This window comes from Mesoplodon mirus (genome assembly GCF_964341445.2).
Source record: "Mesoplodon mirus genome assembly, chromosome: 12".
NCBI classification, from domain to species: domain Eukaryota; kingdom Metazoa; phylum Chordata; class Mammalia; order Artiodactyla; family Ziphiidae; genus Mesoplodon; species Mesoplodon mirus.
In genome coordinates this window covers 78,141,375-78,155,959 of record NC_138988.1, presented here as the reverse complement: position 1 = coordinate 78,155,959, position 14,585 = coordinate 78,141,375, and positions in this window count along the sequence as shown.

Below are 14,585 nucleotides of genomic sequence, written 5' to 3'. Positions count from 1 at the left end.
ACTATAGCAGCCCAAGTAGGCTAGTACCCCATGGAGACTATCATCAGCACCTATGTTATAGACGAGAAAACTTCGAGAAAAATTAATAAGTTGTACAAGGTCACACAGTAAGCAGTAACCAGCTTTTAAATTCACCTCTGTCTGATGCCCATGTTCTATCTGCTTTACCCCTTTGACTCTCCAGTAGGAAAAATTGGTGACTATCCTTCAAGTGTGATTTGAGACACTCTATTCAGCCCTTTTAGGATCCAAAACACATCTTTAATCATCTGTTTCCGTTCCTGAAAAGCCACCATTGTTCCAAAGTCTCCTCTCTTTTTTGCCCCCCTCCTATGAAATTCTGAAACGCCTAAATAGAATAATATTTTAGCCAAGGAATCTGACGTGTAGCCCCCTCTCCAAAGGTACAGCCCACCTGAAATTTAGAACATGCATCCAATTATCTAGACTCAATAAGGAGACCAACCAGGCCTGATCAGTTTGCCCACCAATGCAATTGTATTACAAACAAACATCAAACAAGGAGGCTTGAATCAATAAGTCGTCATCATTAAAACTAAATGTAATTATTATATAATTTAGAGCTACTTAATTCTGTTGTAATTACATCTTTTTTTTTTTTTTTTTTTTTGCGGTATGCGGGCCTCTCACTGTTGTGGCCTCCCCCGTTGCGGAGCACAGGCTCCGGATGCGCAGGCCCAGCGGCCATGGCTCACGGGCCCAGCCGCTCCGCGGCATATGGGATCCTCCCAGACCGGGGCACGAACCCGTATCCCCTGCATCGGCAGGCGGACTCTCAACCACTGCGCCACCAGGGAGGCCCTGTAATTACATCTTAAAATTCTGTTGTCATTACAGGCATGATGAAAGTTTACTAACAAAGATAAAACAAAGAACAAAGTCTCCATCATGTCCTTGACTTTTTCTTCTTTGAGTCTCATCAACACTAGCAAGTCAGGCACAGACCTTCTCAAATGCCCTTGTTGTCAATTAAATATCCATGCGGACATACACACTCACAAAAGATTTCAGACTATGCGTCCTGGTCCTAAAAACATGTAGACAACTCATCTATTAACTTTTTCAGCCATTCTTTACTCAAAGAAACCCCTACCTCAGTTACAATACACCCAACTGCCCCAAAGTAGAAACTTGGGAACCATCTTTGCCTCTTCTCCCTTATAGCAATCAATTTCAGTAAGTTCTGTGGATTCAGCCTCATAACCAACACTCGAAACCATCCACTTCACACTCTTCCCAATTATCCCCACCCCACCACAGGTCAGCATCACTAACCCCTTTAAAACTGGATCAGCCTCCTAAGTCCCCCCCACCAAACCCAATTCACTTAATCTAGGGTGAGAAACTTCAAGAATGTTTAAGGAGTGCAGAACAGTAAGACATTACTAAAAATTTTCTGTTTTTATATTTGCCATACTACAAGTTTCTCTATGTGGTCTTTTATGTTAATGCTGTCTTCATGGAGTGTCTTAAATTCTTAGTAGGACCTCAGATTTGTGATGCTTTATGATTTGAGGACAAGTCACTAACTTCTTGGAGCTTTGGTTTCCCTATCTGTAATATGATGTCACACCTTGAGGATTAACATCTCAAATTCTAAGGTTCTATGATGTCTTGAAGAAACTTACTATCCACTTCTAAGATGTTTTTTGCTTTCATAGGGATTCAGTGTGTACATTTGTGGGGCTAGTGCAGGGTCCCCAACCCCCAGGGACCGGTTCCTGTTAGGAACAGGGCCGCACAGCAGGAGGTGAGCGGTGGGCGAGTGAGTGAAGCTTCATCTGCCGCTCCCCATCGCTGGCATCACCGCCTGAACCATCCCCCCCCGGCCCCCCAGCCCCCATCCATGGAAACATTGTCTTCCACGAAACTGATCCCTGGTGCCAAAAATGTTGGGGACCGCTGGGCTAGTGTATTTAGACTGTTTTATACTTCCTGACTGAAATCTGTCTCTTTGGTATTACATGGTCCACAAGAGGGCGCCCACTTTCTAGCAAATTGGACATTATAGCCTTGGTTTCACAGAAATCTTTCTCTTAAATCTCACAGAAATTCCAGCAAGCACAAGATGATAAGCAATTTACAATGCACTGGTAACTTATTTAGATATTTCAAATGATAATTGTTAGTACAAATAGATTTCAATTTAAAAAAATGAATGTCCTCACAAATGGGATGAATTTGTGATTTTACCCATGATGTTGGAGTGATGAAACATGTAAAATTCGTATGAAGCCAGGCTTGAAGTTCTATTCAACGCTATAGAGAATCCCCAGTTCCTTAACTTACCAACTTCTTACTCAATCGTCGTGCCTCCCAGTTACTTTTGCTTGATCTACCTCAGAGGGTTGTTGTGGAGATTAACTCAAAGCAGAGTGAAGTAAGTCAGAAAGAGAAAGACAAATACCGTATGCTAACACATATATATGGAATTTAAAAAAAAATGTCATGAAGAACCTAGGAGTAAAACGGGAATAAAGACACAGACTTACTTGAGAATGGACTTGAGGATATGGGGAGGGGGAAGGGTAAGCTGTGACAAAGCGAAAGAGAGGCATGGACATATATACAGTACCAAACGTAAGGTAGATAGATAGTGGGAAGCAGCCGCAGAGCACAGGGAGATCAGCTCGGTGCTTTGTGACCGCCTGGAGGGGTGGGATAGGGAGGGTGGGAGGGAGGGAGATGCATGAGGGAAGGGATGTGGGAACAGATGTATATGTATAACTGATTCACTTTGTTATAAAGCAGAAACTAATAAAAAAAAAGAAAATCAGCAAAAAAAAAAGCACCAAGATGTATATAGCATCTTTAATCATAATAGCCCCAAACTAGAGAAAACTGTATGTCCAGCAATAGTAACAGTGATTAATAAACTTTGGCCTATTTTAACAATAAAAAAAAAAAGCATGTGAAAATAACTTGAACTAGTACCTAAATGTAGGCTACTGTTTTTAGACAGGAGTTTATTGCTGAAAAATCAGGACTTGGGATGTGTGTTAATTATCTTAATTATAATTCAATATTTGTAGGAGAAAAAAGGCCAAATGATATCATAAAAGATCCAGTTTTTCTTCTTGAAATGTATTTATTTGAAATTCTCATCAAATAGAAGAAAGATGCTCACGTAAATAACATGTTAGCTGTCAACAACATCATCCTTTTTATGCTTTTTATGGTGATTATCAATATAAGGCCATTGGGTCAAACATTCTCATTGTAAAAATGATTCAAGGCAAAATTCTTTATAAAAACAGCACAATCGTTTGGAGAGCAACTAAGTAGTTTTGAAGGAAGACTCTTTCAAACATTTAGAGAAGTTGATTCAAAGATGCTCACTTATGGAGTTTAGGTAAATTATAATGGGGTTTGGTGATGGAGAGTGGTGATGATGAAGGGGGAGGGGTAAAACTGACAGGGAAAAGGCAGGGGAAGAGAAAGAAGTTGGGGGATTTAGTGGAGGGGGTTGGGCAGAGGATGGACAAATTGATAGTCAAAGGGACCCTGCAGGCAGGCAGACATTAGGTCGGCACCCCAGACACCAAAAAGCAGCTGCCAGGCAAACCAGACATGAGAAGGACTTAAAATATCTCATCAAAGGCAAAGCAGCCACTCAGGAGGCTGGTCAGGGCATCAGGAGAAGATGTGAGAGAGGACATTCACAAGGACTTCTTATATGAGGTTGTAGAATTAGTAGAAAGAACATGGACTTCTTCCGTATGGGTTTGAGTGACTTTGAGAACATGAATTAATGTCTCTGAGGCTGTTTCTTCAACTGTAAAATGAGGATAATGATTCCTACCTCTCAGTGTTGCTGTAAGGATTTAATGAATTAATACAGAGAAAGCCACACATGGTAAGTACTACAAAAGCATCATCAGGATGCTCCTACCTTCTCTTCATCATCATTTTTATATTCATCATTATCACTATCATTACCATCAGTATCATTGTCATCACAGTTTTTCTTCTAAGGCTTGATGATGGAAGCCCTGAGGTAGATGTACCTAGTTAAGGCTTATATGCCGTCCCATGCATGAAAACAAAATTAAAACCAAAACTCTGGTAAAGTACAATAACATACACCAACCCTGTGGCCAAGCAATTCTACTCTTATTTACCAAAAAGAAATGAAAATATGAGTAAATAAAAAGTCATGTACCCAATATTTATTGCAGGTTTGTTTTTCTTTTTGCCTTTTTTTTTTTTGTAGTAGGAACATTTAACATTAGGTCTATCCTTTTCACAAAATTTTAAGTGCACAAAACAGTATTGTTAACCACAGGCATGATGTTATGCAGTAGATCTCTGGAACTTAATCATCTTGCATAAATAAAATTTAATTCCCATCAAATAGCAACTTCTGATTTCCCCCTTCCCCCGGTTCCTGACAACTACCAATCCACTTTCCACTTCTACGAGTTTGACTATTTTATATACCTCATATAAGTGTAATCATGCATTATTTGTCCTTCTGTGATGGGTTTATTTCATATAGCATTATGTGCTCCAGTTTCATCCATTTTGGTGAATATTGCAGGATTTCCTTCCTGTTTAAGGCTGAGTAATATTCCACTGTGTGTATACACTACAGTTTCTTTATCCATTCATCTGTCGATGGACATTTAGGTTGTTTCCATATCTTTAGTTATTGTGAATAATGGTGCACTGCAGTTTTAATCATAATGGTCTCAAACTGGAAGCAACTCAAATGTCCATCAAGTGGTGAATTAATTTAAAAATTGTGCTATGTTCATCCAGGGAACAAACTACAGATGCAATCAATAACATAGATGAACCTCAAGCACATTGTACTGAATGAAAGAAGCCAGACACTAAGGAATGAATACTAATGATTTACTTAGATGAAGTTCAGGAATAGGCCAAACTAATTCATGGTAAACAGGAGTCAGAACAGAGGTCGGGGGGGGGTGGGGGGAAGGGGATGGTAGAGATTGACTGGAAAGGGGTCTGGGGGAACTATCTTAGGTTATAGGAATATTCTAGTCCTATTTGGGGTGGACATTTCACAGGTATACACGTTAAAGTGCTCTTGTCAGCTTTGTGCATTAGATGTATGTAAATTAAACCCCAATAACATTTTAGTTCTTTGGAAAAATAAGACAAAACAAATCAAAACAAACAAGACTATGATATTTAACGCGCCCAAATGAGCTCACAAAACAAAGCCAAGCTACCAAGATATAGTGGAGACCGCACACACAGAGATAGCTTCCCTGGCAAAGAGACAGAAGCAGAGAGCGATGAATAAAGCTAGAGCAACTTTCCAGAAGAGCAGTCACATGCAAAGCCATTCAGAAAAATAATCAGCGGATAGACGCCACCCGGCAAAGGCTTCCCTCTGTGACAGCTGAATTGTCATCAGGCATAATCAAGGTCTGTGAAAAGGGTTGGAGGGGCACATCCTGAGAATCTGTGTATTTTCTATTAAAGTGTCTATTAACTTGTCTATTCACCCTGCAACAAGGTCCTCTGCTCGCCCTGCAAAGTATGTCCACAATCTGCCCACTTTTCATGGCCTTTGCTGTGGCCACTGCAACCCAAGCCACCATCCTCTCTAGCTGGTTATGACAATAAGCTCAGTTAATGTGTCCCAGCTTCCACCCTCCCCCTCTGCAGCCTGTTCTCAGCACAGTAGCCAGAGAGACGTGGTTCACACTCCCCAGTGGTTTTCCATGATCCTTTAAGAGAAGTGCCCGATTCTCACCTTGGCCTCCAAGGTCTATGTGAACCTGCTGCTGCGCACCTCTCCAACCACAGCTCCTTGCCTGGGGGCCCCCCACCCCACTCCATGCTCCAGACACAGTGGCTTCTTACCATAGCTTCGACATTCTCATCTTGTCCCAGGCACAGGGTTTTCTAGTTGTGCCTGGAATGATCCTTCTCCATAGCTCTTTGCTTTGACTTCACTGAGGTCGCTGTTCTGATGGCCTCTACTTGGAGGTACCTTCCCTGACTCCCCTTTACAAAATGACACCTCCAGTTACCACCTTTCCTATTAACCCAGATGATGACTCATTTTATGTGTCAACTTGTTTAGGCCAAGGGGGTGCTGAGAGATTTGGTCAAGCATTGTTCTGGGTCTTTCTGTGAGGGTGTTTTGGGATGAGATTGACATTTAAATCCCTATATTGAGTAAAGCAGACTGCCCTCCCTAATATGGGTGGGCATCATCCAATCAGTTGAAGGCCTGAACAGATTAAAAGGCTGAGTCTCTGCCAGGTAAGAGAGGATTCTCATGCCTATTGACAGAGAGAGAGGGAGAGAGAGGGAGAGAAAGGGAGAGGGAAAGAGAAATCTTCTATCAGTTCTGTTTCTGCGGAAAACCCTGACTAATACAACTTGCTTAGTTTTTCCCACAGCACCTATCACCATCTGATACACTGTCTATTTCTGAGTTTATTTGTTTATTGCCTATCCCCCTCATGTAAGTTCATGAGGGCAGGAACTTTGTTTTATTCTCTGCTGTATTTCTACTGCCCAGCACATAGTAGGTGCTCAGTAAACGCTGAACAAATTGTTCTATTTGAAAGGCTGTCTAAGAATACGCAAAAGGCTTTTTCTCTCAACACCAGACAACTACAGTGGGGCTCCTCCACTTTTGTTACTCATGAGAATCCATAGGGACCTTTTAGAGATTTGATGTTGTGCTTTTAAAATATGATTTTGAGAAGAGGTCTGTAAGCATCACCAGGCAACCAAAGGAGTCCACGGTACGAAAAGGTTAAGAACTTACCCTGCTCAAGGAAAATGGCTTGAGCGCAGGAATGACATCTTCCTCATCAGTCACAGCACTTAACACAGTTCAGAGACTCAATACATATTTATTGAGCAGAGGGAGGGATGGGGCTCCTGGGTGAGCCCAGCAGTTCACAGTGGCTGAGCACGGCCTTTGCGCCAGACGCCCTGTGAAACGCTGCCCACGCCTCTGGCACTTAATTGTCACAGTAACACTCTTTTGAAGACAGAATATTATTCTTCTCAACTCACAGATGAGAAGTTTAGAGACGTTAAGTTTCCAAGGTTAAACACCTCACAGATCCATCTGACCGGGAATCCAAGTTCTTATCCCCTGGGCTCCTCTCCCCTGGGCTAGGCCAGCACTTTCCCAGCTGGCCTTCCTGTCTGTGTTCTTGCCCTGCTCCAATCCATTTGCAGTGCCACTAGGCCACCCCACCCTGGCCTGAAGTCCCTCTGAGGCTTCTTGACATCATCCAGGTGCCATCCCACGGCCAACTGTGAGCTGCCTTCATTTACCCTCCAGGGAACCCCCTTCCCCACCCCGTGGTCACCCCTTTCACAGCCCATCTTCACTTGTGATTGTTTTGGGTTAACTTCCTGCCTTCCCAGCTGGACAGGATCTAGACTGTTTTGCTCATTTAAGGCCAGCACCTCGCATAGTGCCTGGGCCATGTTGATCATTAAATGATGGATCCAATCTATGAGTAATAAAGATATGATTATCTACTGTGAAGAATCCATCTATCTATTTTCTATGAAATGTCTAGAAAAGGTAAATCTATAGAGAAAGAGGGTCATGTTTGCTGGGAGTGGGAATGTGGAGTGACAGCCTATTGAGTAGGAGGGATCTCTTGGGTGTGATGAAAATATTCTAAATGTTCTAAAATTCCTAAAAGCATTGAATTTTACATTTACAGTGAGAGCACGTTATGACATGTACTTTATACCTCAATAAAATTGTTAACGATAACAACAAAAACACCTAGTGTTGGCTAGCAAAGAATCAGCCAGTTCCAGAGATTTCTCTGATGGCAGGAAAGATACCCCCAAATTGTATGCAGCTTAACATTTTTGTAAAAGCAATATGCAGCATCAAAGTTCACTCTTTCATAGGAAACCTTAACTTCTCAGTGGAAGGTATCTCACTGCTTTGGATTCTTCAGGGTCTGTGATCAAGTTTCATGGTGACAGATAAAGAAGCCCACAGTCACATGATCATGAGAAGTGCGGGACTGAACATTGAAAAAGAAATCTTTGTGGCTTAGTTTGCTCGAAAAGCAGCACGACGTGCAGAAGTAGGAAGATGAGAGTAGAAGTTGTTTCTCCGATTTCTGAGCCCTTGGGACCAAGTTGCTAAACAGTCACATGGTTCTTAAGAGGGTAGAAGGTCTCTGATTTCTCTTCTGCAAATTTAGCAAGAGTTTGGAGTTTGGTAGGCTAACATGGAAGAACATAGGTGGAAATAGGCGGGCCTGGACCCCAGTCATATTCCAGGAAGGAGCCGCTTCTTTGCCCTGATCTGGTCAAATGAGATAGGGCAAAAGATAGCTTGCCCAGGGGCTGCGGCTGGACCTGGGGTTGCCACACGCCATGCTCTGGTCCCCAAACAGAAAAATCACAGTACTTCTCAGGCTCAAGGTCCTTGGAGAGCTCAAGGCTGGCTGCCTCAAAGCCCCTTGATCCTATGGAATCTAGGGCTGCCTGAGGGTGGGGGTCAGAGCAGCAAAGCCAGCGGGGGAGAAAGTTCCACTGCTCCAGCTCTGGGTGTCTCTTGCTGGGTGTTTGCTCTTTTGCCCTGGAATCATTGGTGATACCTGATGGCCATGTAGTTGGTCTGCATCATTTTATAAGATGGAAGAAACAAGCCTTCTCGGGAGGAATATTGATGCAATGACAGAGTACTAGACTGGAACACGGAAGACCTGAATTCAAAGGCTAGTGCTACAACTAATCAGCTGTGTGACCCTGGGAAAATGAGTTTTCCTCTCTGAGCACCTGATTGTCCATCTGTAAAATGAGGGGTTTGGGTTAGATGGATTTGAAGGTCCTTTTGCCTCTGATACTAAGAATATTAATGACTCGAATTTCTTAATCATGGTGCCAGGGATACTTGCATTTATTCCTAAGAGGCAGGCATAGTTTTCACTGTTTATGAATAAGGAAACTAGGGATAAGGCAGGCTAACGGAATTGCTCGAGTTCAAAGTGCTTGGAAGCTGAATTGCTTGGACTTGCCCAGCTCTGTCTACACTGGGTCCTAAACCCCAACTACACGGCAGAGTGTGAGGGAATGTTCCTCATTCCCTGGCTTGGGGGCACCACAGACACTTCCAGAGGCCACTCGCTGCTACAGAAAAGCTGTAGTTTTTCCCCCCAGTGTTATATCTAGAAAACTTTTAATATACAGAAAATTAAAAGAAATTTACAGAGAACACTGTTATACCTATTTCCTGCTAGTTCTTACTGCTCACTTTGTCACCTCTCCAGCCATCTAGTCATCCCTCTGTCCTTCCATCTTATTTTTTGTGGAATCCTTTGGTTTTGATTAATTTTGAGAAAGGTTGCTCCTGTCAAGTTTTCTCAGTTCTTTCTTCCTGGTCATATACCATTTAATCATTACAAGAGCTAATGCAAAAGAAATTGGAGAGAACAGCTTCTATTCTCTACATCATCTTCCTGTTTCTGCACATCATGCTAGTCTTCGAGCAAACTAAGCCACAAAGATTTCCTTTTTAATGTTTTGTACTGGGATTCCCATGATCATGTGGCTCTGGGTTCCTTTATCCTGCCTTACAGATGAAGAAACAGGCTCATAAAAGTTAGCAGCTGGCTGAGTGTCACTTAGTTGGGAAGCACTGGAGCCCAAGCCTCTCTGGGGCTAAAGCCTTGACTCTTACCCTTATGCTCTCATACCCTCTGACATGGCACTTTTCCAAAACATAGGCATTATGCTTTCACTTTAAGCAAACTTCATTTTTTTCCACTGGGGATTTTCTCCATAGGCAATTAACAGCTTTTATAGCCAAACGAGACAAAACAAAAACAACTCAGGGTTCATTCACTCAGTTATGACATGATATTCAAACATGGTATCTTAAAAGAGAATAATAAATTATGTGGCCCTTCTCTCATAAAGTTTACTATTTATAGTTTGGTTTTGTGTGTGTGTGTGTATGTGTGTGTGTACTTGTGTGTATTCCGTAATAGCTGTTGCTTTTACAAACCAATGCCTTTGGAACTCAGTTCACAAGCTTGGCTGTTTCTTTTTTATTTCTTTTTGTTTGCTCATCATGCTCTCGAAATGGAAAAAGAAGTTTCATCAGGGTGCATCAGGGTAAGTGTCAGCACTGGTGTGATATGGGATTGTTCAGATTACTCAGCGTGGCTCTCAAGACCCAAGCTTATTATCCTCAACCTATCAGCTCAGCTCAAACAAGTACACAAATTCTGTTGCCAACCTGATTGAGTAGTGGGGTGACATGATGCTATGTGAAATAAGCCAGTCACAGAAGGACAAATACTGCATGATTCCATTTATATTCCATTTATAAAACAGCCCAACTCACAGAAGTGGAGGGTGTCTAGCAGAGGCAGCAGGTACCAGGGCCCAGTGTGCAGAGGCAGGGTAGCACCATGGATGTGTGGCCAGGCTGTGGACCTGGATTAAGTCCAAGGCCCAGCTCTGGCCTCTGCTAGTTATATGACTTGGGCAAATTACCTAACCCCCCCCAACCCCTATGTTCTCACTTATAGCAACATCTGCCTCACAGAATTATTGACTGGGACATAGTAACATGCCTGGCACATGCGGTATATATTACCAGGCAGTGAGCAGCCCAGGTTGACAGGCACCAGGGGTCTCTAAGGATGAGAATTCAGAAGTGAGCTTAGATTACAGGCTTGGGATCAGATAACAAACATTCTATTCTTCTTCATAATTTTGATTTCTGTATTAACTTCATTTTAAAAGTCTGTCTTTTCTCTCAGTATGGTAGCCCCATATAAATAGTATTATTCTTGATCAAGTGACTTTAAGAGTCTCCTTATTGAGAGATTTTTTTAATCCACAGTTTAGTCACTTTACCTTCTGAATTTGCCATCTCTTTACTTAATTACAAAAACGTTTGTGGGGGGAGGGATTTAGGAGTCAAGATATTATTGTCTCCTAAGGCAATATTGCAATAATCAAAGAAGAGGAACTGAATGATCATTTTAAGTATTATGGGATGATTCAGTGTGAAATATGGGATCTGGTTAACTCATTTTTTTGTTGTTGGATGTTTTGGTCTTCACCCACGAAGTTCCTCTTTTCAGGGCTTTTAAGTGAACGTTGCCTGCCAACAGAGTATACAGGACAGAAACAGAAAACAAAGTGTTGGCCTGAATTCATAAGGTCAAGGATGAAAGTCAGAACACCGGTAAGAAAAAACTTTAGCAATGTTTTTGGCTGAACCCAAGCTGTTTGGGACCTTCTCTCTCAAGCAATGCCAAATAATTGATGTTATAAAGAAAAATAAATCCCACAAACCTCTTTGATATCATAACTACCAAACAATAGGATTGTTGACTGCATTTTTCCTGTTTTCTTTCATGAAGATACACCCTAAGTGCTCTGTTCTGTGGTACAGTTCTTGGAATCTGTTCAGTAAATACTGATTTTTAAAAATAAGATATAAAAATTTTCCACGGCCAAGAAAAGATTTCCACGTAATTTAAAGACCCTTAAACGTGGAAAGCATTGTACTAAGCGCTTGACGTGAGTTATCGCATTTAATTCTCCCCACGATGCTATGGTATAGACACTCTATCCTCCCCCAAGTTACGAACGGGGAATCCAGAGAAGTTAAGCAACCTGTCCAACATCTCTAACCCTGAAGGGTTAAAGCTCCATTCAATCCAGGCAGGCTTTAAAGGTTTTATGAGCATCAGCCATGTGGTTTAGGGCAACTCACTCAACCTCTCAGAATTTTAGTTTGTGATGTCAGCTGGGTACAATGATACCTGCCTTGCAGGTGTGTCGTACAGATTAGATATAATATGGTACGTGTAAAGTGCTTAGCACAGAATCTGCATCGCAACAAATTCTTCGTACAAGGAAGTTATTTTGGTGTCCTCTTTCTGTTGTTCATATAATCTATACAAAAACTAATGGGACAAGAAATATATTCCTTCTCCTAATGCCTCGATGAAGATAACAGTGAAAGGGGGACTCAGTGAGGACACTGGGAGGCCGTGGGTTATGGACCACGTGAAGGAGCCTAAGAACACTTACTGCAGTTTGGCCCAGGTCTGTCCAGCCAATGGAAGATGGGCTATTCTCTGTGCCATGACACTAGGCAGAGGGGGTATTTATGGACTGAACACTGGAGAGCCTCACTCAACCTATAAAAGGCATCCTTCCTGGATGCCTTTGGGATTCTCAGGGAAAAACTGAGCTCACGCCTATAGTAATACAACAGCCATTACATGGACCAGGTACACAGTGCTGATGCCAGCATGTTACACATTGTGTCATCCACACAGAAACCAGGAAGTAAGGATTATTTTGCTTATTTCATAGGTGAGGATACAAACCCAAGTCTATTTGACTCATAAGCCCATGATCTTAAAATACTGTGTTTATGAAGAATGACTGGTTGTAAGGGAAAAACAACCAGTTCAACGTGCTGCAAGCAAAAGGGGAAATCTCATTATGAAAGTGGTATCTCACAGATTTCCTGAGAAAGGAGCCAGAACTGGAAACTAGAAAGTTGTGGGCTTGCGAGCTCTCTCCCTCCCTCCCTCCCTCCGTCCCAATCTCTCTCTCTCTCTCCTCATCTTTTCCTTCTCTTTCTAGAACACCCCTCAACCCGTCCTCAGCCCTATTACAGAACTAGCTACTCCACACTTCTGAGGTTATACGCTATTTGTCCCTGCTCTCATGAAGACTTCAAGTTCCCAGGAGAAGAATATTTTTTTTAATTCTTTTTCTTCTTTTATTATCCATGTGGGGTGTGAAAGCTGATGAAGGGCCACAGAAATTCCTGAGTTCAGCCTACTCTTACGTCGGAGTCTTGTGTACCCCTGGAAGTTGCTTAGGCGACTGTTTAGACACCTCAGGGCAGCCGGCTTTACTGTGGGAGTCCTGGCTGTTAAAATACCCTCCCTTTTACTACTCCCACCTCTATTAATTCCCCTCCATGGGTCCCCCGCTGGCTGAGGGAGCAGAACAGGCCCCAGTGTCTCCCTGTCCCTCCCATCCCAGCCTCTGGCCCACGAGCTCTAGTCATCAATGCTACTCTGAAAATGGACACCCAGACCAGATCCAGACCAGATCTGGCCACCCTCCATGTCTGACCTCCAGGCCAGATTTCAGTGCCTTTTGGTCAGCCCAGCACCTGGGGGCCAGTGCCTGGAAGGACAGATTGCCCCAGAGGAAGAGCCACCGGGGGTCACTCAGGGGACAAAGACAATGATGAAGGGGGAAGTGCGAGTGAAGATGCATAAGGACCCCAGGAGCGTCCCAGCTGAGATGGCAGATGCAGAACCTACAGCTTCCTCTCCCTCTGGACCCAGCTCAGAGTCACAGGTCCTGAGATGGCCTTTCTGAGGGCATGTGGCCAGAGCCGAGGGTGGAAGGGAAATTGTGAAAAGGGGGCTCCTTGAGCAGGCGGAGGTCTCTGAATTGGCAGAGGGCTCAGTGAGGGGAATGGGGACCCAGTGAGGGAGGAGGCTTATCTGTGGGCGGGCCATCAGTGAGGGGGCCCCATGAGAAGACAAGACTCAATATGAGTGATGAAGGGGAAAACTATAGGACTTTTTTTTTTTTTTGCCAATGTGGGGGGCTCAGTGGTGCAGCCTGGGCCCTTTTCCACACACTCCCCCCCCTCCCTCCTTTCCCTCCTTCTCCCTCCCCCCCCCTTCTCCTTCCCCCTTTCCCCTTTCCCTTCTCCCTTGGCCCACAAGCCTCTGCATGGGCTATGGTCGGTGGTGGGGGAGAAGTGTGAACTTGCAGAGAGGATGGAAACTCTGCACAGAGGTCAAGGGCAATGTGTGTGTGAGGGTGAGTCAGGATGGAAGTCAGAGACCCCCATGTCCCCTGAGTTTAGCCTCATCCCCCAGAACCGGCGGGCCCAGGGTCTCCTCCTTCATACTCCCAGGAGAAGATGTTTATTGGTCCAGCTGGAGTTGTTGGCCACTGGTTGAGGACTGACTGAAGGATGGCAAGCAGGAACTATCCCTGTGGATTGCAGGGACTAGAGAAATGAAATTGATGCTCGGGATGGATAAACACTAGACAAGGCATCCTGCACACCTATACTGCTTTCCTATAAGATGCTCAAGCATTTATTTATTTCAGAAAATTCAACTAAACATGACCTGTATTAACATAAGCATTGAGGAGTGTGTAATTAAGATGATGTTTGGTGCCTAAACACGTTGATTTAGGCAGAAAAATTAGTAAACCTAGAAAGTGCCATTTCAAGTACACTAGGCCAGCTGCCTGGTAGAGGCTCTAACTATTGTCTGGTTTCTAGTGTAGTGCTGTCTGATGGGGGAAAAAAAGCAAGCCACCTATATAATTTTAAAAACTCTACTAGCCACATTTTTAAAAACACTGAAAGGAAAAAGGTAGAATTCATGTTAGTAATATATTTTATTTAACCCAATATCTAAAATATTATCATTTCAATATGTAATCAATATTATTAATGAGGTATTTTACATTTTTTGTTCTAAGTCTTCAAAATATGATATGCATTTTGTATTTATAGCGTATCTCAATTTAGATGCAATATTTTCATTGGAAATATCTGATCTGTA